The sequence below is a fragment of the Tachysurus fulvidraco genome, chromosome 13 (genome assembly GCF_022655615.1).
Source record: "Tachysurus fulvidraco isolate hzauxx_2018 chromosome 13, HZAU_PFXX_2.0, whole genome shotgun sequence".
Lineage (NCBI taxonomy): Eukaryota > Metazoa > Chordata > Actinopteri > Siluriformes > Bagridae > Tachysurus > Tachysurus fulvidraco.
In genome coordinates this window covers 1,103,862-1,114,506 of record NC_062530.1, presented here as the reverse complement: position 1 = coordinate 1,114,506, position 10,645 = coordinate 1,103,862, and the positions used below count along the sequence as shown (strand labels likewise).

At 42.4% G+C, this 10,645-nt stretch overlaps 1 protein-coding gene across 2 annotated transcripts in view; it reads right to left on the bottom strand.

Moving 5' to 3' along the window:
- Nucleotides 1-10,645, bottom strand: part of luzp2 (leucine zipper protein 2) — a 97,794-nt gene that overhangs the window by 27,886 nt on the left and 59,263 nt on the right. The window lies entirely within an intron of this gene.

The following is a 10,645-nucleotide window of genomic DNA, read 5'->3' as shown; positions in this document are numbered from 1 at the left end:
TTACGATAAGGACAAGAAGTAGGACGTGTTAATATAGGATCAGCTTTCCAGCGCTGGAGAGAACTGAAGGAGCAGGAAGTTGGCCACATATTCACAGGTTGGAGTTTCCTGAGTCAATAACTCCTGAGCTAAACGCTGTTACTACACAAATAACACCTCTTTTCTATCGTAGTAATGTAGAGAGGCAGCTACAACCGCGTTTTGTGTAGTAACAGCGTTTAGCTCAGGAGTTATCGACTCGGGAAACTCCGACCTGTGAATATGTGGCCGACTTTACTTAAGACGCCGAGGCGCTTTTTTCCTTCTCGATAGGTGAGTAACGTTGGTTTTGCTTTGTTACACAGAACTAATATATGCCTTTGTCCTTTACATCATTATGCTTGTGTGGCATTTTTGCTTGTTTGTTTATCTACAATCGTATTGTTCTTCCCTTCAGCTATGATAAAGACACGTTTCTTTCTGTTAGTCGCCTGGGTTACGTATGTAAGTGTGGGCGGAGCTATCGATACAGGGGTGGGACCCGTTTGGGTTAGGGGCGTGTTTGTTTCTGTGATTTTATATGTCAACATTGGCATTCAAACAACAGAGACCTCACCTTTAATTAGTTAATTATAAAACTTTCACAACATGGAATATACAGTAACTATAAATGGTTAAATATGTGTTGTATTCACTCAGTATTTTTTATAAAACACACACACACACACACACACACACACACACACACACACACACACACACACACTGTGTTTTATTACTTAAACTTCCCCATGTTTTCTCCTGGCTCTTTGTTTTCAGTATTGTTTTTGCCCACTTTAAGCAGGTGTAACAACAGCCAGAGGTTATAACCAGGGTGGAGGGTTAACGATGTCCCACGTAATCATCTGTCACCGGTTAATACAAGATGATAGCTTTCAGTGTAAGACACAGTACACAGTGCACTCTGTGTCACATATCTAGTGTGTATATATACGTTATCTTTTTTAGAGAGAATTTCACAAGTAGGCTTTTAGGAACATTTTAGAGAATCGGTGTCCTTCAGACATCCAAATTATTATTGAGGACACCATTGGCAGAATATTGCTTGATCACACAGATGGCTTGGTATCAGTTCAGGGTGAAATATTCCCCAAGCTTGTCAAGATGCAATCTTCTTTGATGCGGTACTGCTCGGGAAAATGTCAACGTTCCCATTTGGTTCGCTATCTTCAAAAAACGAAAAAAAGACTAAATTCATTCATTTATTTATTTTCCCAATCTGCCAGTGGGCTAAATGTTATTTAACTTACTAAATATTCATCTGACCCGACGATCCAAAACCTGGGAAAACGTTCAGCTCACCCCTCTGGTCCAAAAACCTGACCAAACACACCAAATATTTATCTAACCCACGGCTCCAAAACCTGAACCATTACACCATCAATCCTTCCACTTAGAAAGCAAGACCAAAATCTTTTAACATCAACACGACCTGTACGAAGACTCGATCAAGTCCGGTGTACAACGTACAAATACCAACATCTCCAAGACCGGTCCACAAACAAATGGACACCAGACCGATCATTAGGGTCTCAGACCACAGCCGAGTTAGTCTTAGTAAAGACAGATTATCTACAACGTTCAGGCCAAGATGAACCATTATCTTGTCTTACACTAGACTGTATATTGGACTGATTGTTGAAGCTGATTAAAGATACTGTTTAAGTATCTGTACTATGGAAGATTCTTTGCATTTATAATCACTTTATTATTAAGATTATCCAGCATTGTACAAAATAAAAACACCTCCAGGGTTGGGGGTTCGATTCCCACGTCCACCTTGTGTGTGTGGAGTTTGCATGTTCTCCCCGTGCCTCGGGGGTTTCCTCCAGGTACTCCGGTTTCCTCCCCCGGTCCAAAGACATGCATGGTAGGTTGATTGGCATCTCTGGAAAATTGTCCGTAGTGTGTGAGTGTGTGAGTGAATGAGAGTGTGTGTGTGTGTGTGTGTGTGTGTGTGTGTGTGTGTGTGTGCCCTGTGATGGGTTGGCACTCCGTCCAGGGTGTATCCTGCCTCGATGCCCGATGATGCCTGAGATAGACACAGGCTCCACGTGACCCGAGAAGTTTGGATAAGCGGTAGGAGATGAATGAATGAATGAATGAATAATAATAGTTGCATCAAACTGTCAGATAATGGCTCTGGACTTAACACTGCTGATATCACACAAATAAATTCATGACTAGCATAACAAAGTGACTCGCCTTTATTTTGGACAAACTAAAGAGCCCACATGTAAAATTCACACAGACATCACTCCTGCTTTAACCATGTTTCACCGTACAGATTCCCGGCCCACACTTTTATAGCTTGCTGCTTGGCACAGGCTCCCCGTGACCCGAGACCCGTTCGGATAAGCGGTAGAAGATGAATGAATGAATGAAACTCTTTGTACTTGTAGCAGTTTATCTACTAATTCCAGTGTCTTGTTGTGAGTGAGAAGATCACTCCTGGAAGATCGTAGCTAAAGTTCAAGATCTTATGAACATGTTCCATGTTGTCGTTGTGTACAGCATGTTGATTTATGCGAGTTACATAAATTGCCCTTCAGGAATATAACAGATAAGCAAATTTACTGTTAAATCGAATCAAGCTGAATCGAATCGTGGCTCTTTGTGCAGGTTCCTTGGTGCAGAAATGCTGCAGCAAAACCCAGAGTAAATGTGTGTGTGTGGTCGTGTACGTGAGCCAAGCCATCAGCAGCAGAATTTAAATTCTATGGGCAAAAAAAAGATAGATACAGCTGCTTCTGTGTACTGCTGTTATTGTGCAGGGCTGAAGATCAACACTGGAACCTCCTCCAAAACTGTCACTCTGTATAACAGCAACGCCGAGATGACACGAGGTGACGGTTTGTGAGGGAACGGAATGAAAATATGAGATGTTCCACAACAGAATTTGCCTGTAGGCCAAGCAGCTATAAACAGTCGTTCCCTCGGCAGACGCTCACTTGTGAAGTTAATAAGACGAAAAAAATAACACGGAGCTTGTCGTGTTACCGAGAAATCACGAAGACGCCGAAACTCTGCGGTCCTGAAGATGACAGAAAATTAAAAATAACAGCTTTACCTCTGTAACAAAGTGCTGACACCGAGACAACAAAGATTACAGACATTTATAAACGTGCACGTAGGGCGTCCGCCGTACACGTCCTCGTGAACGAGCTGTCGCTATAGAAACCACAACGTATCGGGGCGAATGCACTGAAATAAACCTGCGCTACTGTCGGAGATGCTGTTCAGGAGAATTGATCAACACCTTTTGACCGATCAGAGTCCAGAGTTTAACATAAAACCCAAATGACTGAGTGATTAGAAGATTTACACAGTCATATGGATGGGAAAAGACAAACATTTGTGTGGACAGAAAGAAAGAATAATGACTCAGTAATGACTCTGACCTGTTAGTTCCTCAGGAGCTCCTGGTCACACGATTATACTGGACTATAAACTGTTGTAGAAATGACATTATTTACATTAACATTATTTCCTGTTCAGTGTCACGCAGATGAAGATAAGGTTCAACCTAGGTTTCTTCCTCATATCATCTCAGGAGGTTTTACCTCACCACCGTCACCTCAGGCTTGATCATTAGGGATAGACGTTAAAGATAAATAATAACTTCATTTTCAACTTTAAACTTTACAGATTTAATTTGTTTCTATATTTCTGTACAGCTGCTTTAAGTTCATGCGAATGGTTAAAAGTGTCAAACAAATAGATCCGAACTACCTCGGGTCACGTGGAGCCTGTGCCTATCTCAGGCGTCATCGGGCATCGAGGCAGGATACACCCTGGACGGAGTGCCAACGCATCACAGGGCACACACACTCTCATTCACTCACACACACACACACACACACACACACACTACGGACAATTTTCCAGAGATGCCAATCAACCTACCATGCATGTCTTTGGACCGGGGGAGGAAACCGGAGTACCCGGAGGAAACCCCCGAGGCACGGGGAGAACATGCAAACGCCACACACACAAGGTGGAGGTGGGAATCGAACCCCGACCCTGGAGGTGTGAGGCAAACGTGCTACCCTCTAAGCAACCGTGCCCCCCCCCCATTAATTAATTAATTAATTAATTAAATATATCAACATAGACACAACAGAAACTCTGGAAAAAAACAGACAAATCGACTAATAACTGATGTAACGACAGAAATGTACAGCTTCCTAATACAGATTGTGTACATTCTGACGTTTAACTGTAGAATAATAACAAAATATTATCTGGTACAAATTTTCAGTGTATCCCAGTCTGACCTCACTGAAATAAAAATGAAGAATAAATAATGAACGCTTTCAGCCTGCCCGGGCTTTAGGCCAGCTGTAACTTTTATGACAAAACGAAATGATGACACAATGAAGTGAATATGTGTTTCGTTTGCAGCAGGTCGCGTCGCCGCTTTACGGCTCCGGCGTCCCGATTCGATCCGTTTGCTGAATCTTTCTTTGTTTTTTTTCCAAACAATAATCAAACCGATCAATGGCACCGGTGTCGATTCCTGACAGGTGACTCAATTCAGCAGGTGAACAGACGACCACGTCGGATCTAAACGGGTCCGTTTCATCACACGATGCGATAAAGGACACGATCTAAACGAGTGTGAATCCGGATCTCTCTTGATGGCACCACGGAGAAGCCGACGGATCCACGCCAACGCCTCAGACGCCGAAGCGAAGAAAACGAGTTTATAAAATATAAAGTAAAAGCCAGCACATACTGTAGCACGCATGACTGGAGAGCGATCAGAGTAATTATCCCTCCTGCATGACGACTCGTTTGGGGAAGGATATGAGACGCTTGAAGACATCGGGAAGGTGGAGATGTGCCAGTTTAAAAGCCCATCATCTGGGAATAATGCTAGATTTTGTTTGTTTACTTTCCCAGAATCACCAGACAAAATGAGATCCGCCGGCCCTCAGAGCACGGATACACAAACCGGAGCACAAACATCCTCCTTTCTGTCTCTCTTCCTCTAATAACATGCCAGAAGTAATAAATATGCAGCCGGGGACTCACCCAGCCAGCGTTAATGCGTCACACAGCCTGCGCTGTTCAACCACAAAATGGAAGCTGCTTTGTGTTTAACTCTAGAGCGTTAGCGTCTATTGTACAGTGTACAGTTATCGTTATTGCTCTTTCACCGTGTATCCTGCTGTTCAGGAATTTAATATCTCACGGCGTTTCTCCACCTTCATGAACGTACTGACATTTCACCAAACACCTGATGTTTCAGCACCTGCGTAATGTCCAGAGTCCTGAGTCCTGACCTGACCTCCATCTGCTGCTATCCGGGCCAAGCGTCTGAGAGACGGAGGTTACGGTAAGGTTAAAGTGAAGACGTAACAACAGATCAGATCAGGTCTTTCGCAAACGTTTGGCTGACAGAAAAGACTTCACCGCGCGTTAGAGACGGCGATCCGTTTCCTAGGTTTATATTAACAAACCTCCTAATATGCTGCCGTTTCTATGGTAACAGCTCGGTCGCGGGGAATTGGTTTTCTGTGAGCAGAAATGTGTTTATTTTGATATTTACGGAAGGAGACTTCAGTGTCTGAGCTTCTGGACTCTTCAGTTTATACTGATTAGTTATCTCTTGCTAAGATGACAAGCTTTTTTATGTACAAATTTCATTAGAGAAAATAAAGTTCAGTAGGGGGGGGGGGGCACGGTGGCTTAGCGGTTAGCACGTTCGCCTCACACCTCCAGGGTCGGGGGTTCGATTCCCACCTCCGCCTCGTGTGTGTGGAGTTTGCATGTTCTCCCCGTGCCTCGGGGGTTGCCTCCGGGTACTCCGGTTTCCTCCCCCGGTCCAAAGACATGCATGGTAGGTTGATTGGCATCTCTGGAAAATTGTCCGTTGTGTGTGTGTGTGTGTGTGTGTGTGTGTGTGTGTGTGTGTATGTGTGTGTGTGAGTGAATGAGAGTGTGTGTGTGTGCCCTGTGATGGGTTGGCACTCCGTCCAGGGTGTATCCTGCCTCGATGCCCGATGACCCCTGAGATAGGCACAGGCTCCCCGTGACCCGAGGCAGTTCAGATAAGCGGTAGAAGATGAATGAATTGAACAAGATTCGTCTGATGGAACATGTCAACAGACCCGTACTCACACGACCCGGCCCGACGTCAGGCGTCGTAAAAATATTCCTCAGGGATTTTTTTTTTCTTTTTTGAGCCGTGAAAGGTCATTCTTTCGCACAGGCTCCTCGTGACCCGAGACGTTCGGATAAGCGGTAGTGAGTGAGTGAGTGAGTGAGTGAGAACTCACACAAAAACTAAATCATGTCACTATGAACTAAAAAAAAACAGATGTAAAACAAATAAAAGGTGTAATTGTAGCTGGAACAGGGAACTCATCATCTCCAGGGTGTAAACAGTGACATTCCGTCATTAACACCTCATGGTTCAATCTTTTACAAAAACAGATCAGTCAATAAATCAGCTTTTTCCTCTGTTAAAAATCAGCCTTTATTTAAACAGCGTTCGTTTTTCAGACATTCTGTAAGTCTGTTCAATAACGTCACCGAAGGACGTTCTAATAATTACAGCTGATCTGCGGCGGATAAACGACGCGCGGGTTAACGTGACGATGACGTGAACTGAAATCCGTTCACACACGTGTCATGTTTTCGATCCTGGCTGTGAGTCCACTGTGACTCACGTGTGCAGAGACACACGTTTTATGGAGACTTTTTTCCCTTCGTGTCATTTAGCTCCAGGTTCATATGGACTGCTAGTCGTAAGCAGGTCCGTCGGTTCTGACACGACGATATAATCAGGACGTCCTGCTGAAAATAAGAGACCGATATTTCTGTTTCGGTTTGTTTACAGTTTTAAGTTTGAGTAAAGCCCTATTCGGACGGGATTAGTTCTACGTGGGGACGCGGAGTGATGCGATTTTACCTCAGGACGTCTGTAATATTAATCGGCCAATTCGCACGGGACAAGACGTCTCAGTAAATCTAGCAGGAGTGGGAGGGGGGAGGGGTAACTCGCTTTACGCACCACAGTAACCTCCTTGTCGTCATGTGCGTATGACGTTGCTTCCTGTTTCAAACGCCTCCATGCTTGTAAAACACGGCAAAACCTTTTTAAACAGGAAATGACGGAATTTTAGCGTACATATTTACAGCGGGTCTATTCAGACAGGATCAGTATCACCTGAGGTCATTTTTCCGGACCTTTTTTACAGAAGGTAAAAGTCGCCGTAATCTTTACTGACATCGTCCGTAATGATTACCGAGATGGCACATTCGGACGGGCCTAAAATCACAGAGAAGCTCTGGTAATAGTTACTTTACCCCCCACGTGCCCACGTAGAACTGATCCCGTCCGAATAGGGCTTATGAAACATTTTTACATTTTTATGTTTTTTCTTTATTTGATTTCTGTCTCTAATGTGGAAAAGGAGTAAAGATAAATAAACCACACAGATTAAAAAAAATATTCATATTTAGTTCTAATTATATTTTATTATCTAATTTTACATTAAACATTACATTAGAATCTGTATTTTTTACTAAAAAACAAAACCAGTGATTTAGAGGTTCTGTATCTGCTGTTAATAAAAACAAGATTTTTTTTTATTCTGTTATATATTTAGAATAGAACGACTACAAATTACTTACTAAAATTATTATTTTTTATTATTTAGATTTTTGCTTAGTAAAACATTCATTCATCTTCTACCGCTTATCCGAACTTCTCGGGTCACGGGGAGCCTGTGCCTATCTCAGGCGTCATCGGGCATCGAGGCAGGATACACCCTGGACGGAGTGCCAACCCATCACAGGGCACACACACACTCTCATTCACTCACACACTCACACACTACAGACAATTTCCCAGAGATGCCAATCAACCTACCGGAAACCGGAGTACCCGGAGGAAACCCCCGAGGCACGGGGAGAACATGCAAACTCCACACACACGAGGCGGACGTGGGAATCGAACCCCCGACCTTGGAGGTGTGAGGCGAACGTACTAACCAGCGTAGTAAAACAGTTCGCTGTTAATTAAAGCTCTACTCATTAACACATTTCAGCCTGAGTGCTGCTTTACGCTCCTCAGCTCTTCTCTGGTCATTTAACCCTGATTTATAGTCCAGCTGAGTCTGTGTGAGGCTGCAGATATCTGTGGAAGTCGGAGTAAACAAAATCAATAAAAGTGCTCAGGCTCTGATTTCCTGCCTCTCCATCGAGTTTTAGGAGAGTCGGAGAGTCGAAACGTCAAACTTTTTGATTTTCTCAAAGCGAACATCCGGAGCGTGTGCAACCAATTACGGTGAGGCGCGAGATTAAATACAGGAAGTAAATAAAATAAAGGTAGATGAGCTGCCGAATAAAGACAATATATAGATATCTGAGTATAAGACTGAACCTGTGTAATATCAGGTTATATATATATATATATATATATATATGGGTAGTTGACGTGACATGGCTTTTTCACTGTCACAGAAGATAAAACATAATTTATTTCACATTTTCATAATTTAGAATACTGTAAATGGTTAAACATTTTCTTGTTTTATATGAATTTGTTGTTTTAATACCCAAGTTATTGTTAGTTTTTTTAAAACTTTGAGCCAAATCTCAAAATTGTCCTATGGTGTGACGGTAGACAACATTATTTCATAAATATTACATTTTATAAATAAAGAAAATAATGTTTAAAAATCTTAATGAACACTCCTGGCATAATTGTGCAAGTGTCTATTTCACTAAGTGGCCATCACTTTTCATATACATACATTTCTAAAAGTGTAGGAAAAGGAAAAAAATGTCCTTTGGTGTTATGCAAAAACCTAACTGACCTAAATTTTAATTTGGGCAATATCATGGACAACTACATTTAATTGAAAGACCCCACTCAAGGTCATGTGACTGAAGATTCCCTATGAAGGCCATGAGAAGTGCACATGGTAAGTATTTCTCTGAGAATTGTTTAAATATTTAACTATGTTTTGAGACCACTGAAGTTGTTAAGTTTTTTGTCCTTTGGTGTGACACCATTCATCTATTCATGGTGAAAATGATTCTAATTAGTACTTTCATGTAAAATAAATATCACTTTAAGAAAATAATGTTTCGATAATGTGAACGATTCTGTCTCAAGTATTTATTTTATGTTATTTAATATAATTTCTTAGTACTTTTTAAATGTCACACCATAGGACACATTTACAGTATTGTTGAGTGAAAAAGTGAAAAAAATATGTGAAGTCATTGACAAAATGAGTGACCAGTACTATTTTCTGAAACTGTAGTTTTCATACTCCACAAATATATGTATTTTTTCTTAAAAAGTTATGCTTTCCAAAAAAAGTACTTTTTCTTGGTCATTTGTCAACTACCCATATATATATATATATAATCACAGAAGCAAAACTCAGTGCTCTTTCTCCATGCTACTAGCTACGTAATTGCTAAATGATGCTAGACTCAGAGTCACAGGTTGACTTTTTATTCAGACCGGACTGTGTGAGCTCAGTGGAGTTATTATAAAGGTTCCCAATGTAAGGGGTGATAGCATACAAAATCTCTTTGTACAATAGATGTGGGATTAAATAAAATCACTTTATTACCTTCTGCTCAGTCTGAATGAGCTGGAAATCAGTTTGTGACATTGAGGTAATGAGGAGGTTTTTCAATGCTGTAAGAATATCGTCATTCAGAGCCTTTTTCTTTCTCCACAAGCCATCAGATTTCCCACAAGCTACCAGACTAGTTAATAACTGAACTGAACTGTACTGAGCACAACACACACACACACACACACACACACACACACACACACACACACACACACACACACATAACCTGTATGGACTGCACAGACCTACTGTACACCAATTACTGTACACACTCTTCCATTATACATCCATCAAACTGTTTACATGCTGTTTTTGCACGTTGTCTCACATTTCAGTCGACTGCTGTTTTACTGCCTCTATAATACTGCCTCTATAATACTGCCTCTATAATACTGTAGAATTCATTACAGTATTTCTGCACACACAATACAGTTGAACATACAGTATGTACACTGGTCATTGTTATTGTTTATTGTCTTTTGTATATTTTCTTTTGATAACAAGATAACAACCGGTAACTCCGGTAACTGGAGACGGGGCTTTCAAAAGTTCAGGAGTCTCACAGGGTTCAGGTGTCTCACAGGGTTCAGGTGTCTCACAGGGTTCAGGTGTCTCACAGGGTTCGGGGGTCTCACAGGGTTCGGGACTCTCACAGCGTTTGGGGCTCTTGCAGGGTTCGGGGCTCTCACAAGGTTCAGGTCTCTCACAGGGTTCGGGGGTCTCACAGGGTTCGGGACTCTCACAGCGTTTGGGGCTCTTGCAGGGTTCGAGGGTCTCACAAGGTTCAGGTCTCTCACAGGGTTTGGGGCTCTCACAGGGTTCGGGGCTCTCACAGGGTTCGGGGCTCTCACAGGGTTCGGGGCTCTCACAGGGTTCGGGGTTCACACAGGTTTCGGGGCTCTCACAGTGTTTAGGGCTCTTACAGTGTTTGGGTATCTTGCGGGATTCGGGGCTCTCACAGGTTTCGGGGGTCTCACAGGTTTCGGGGGTCTCAC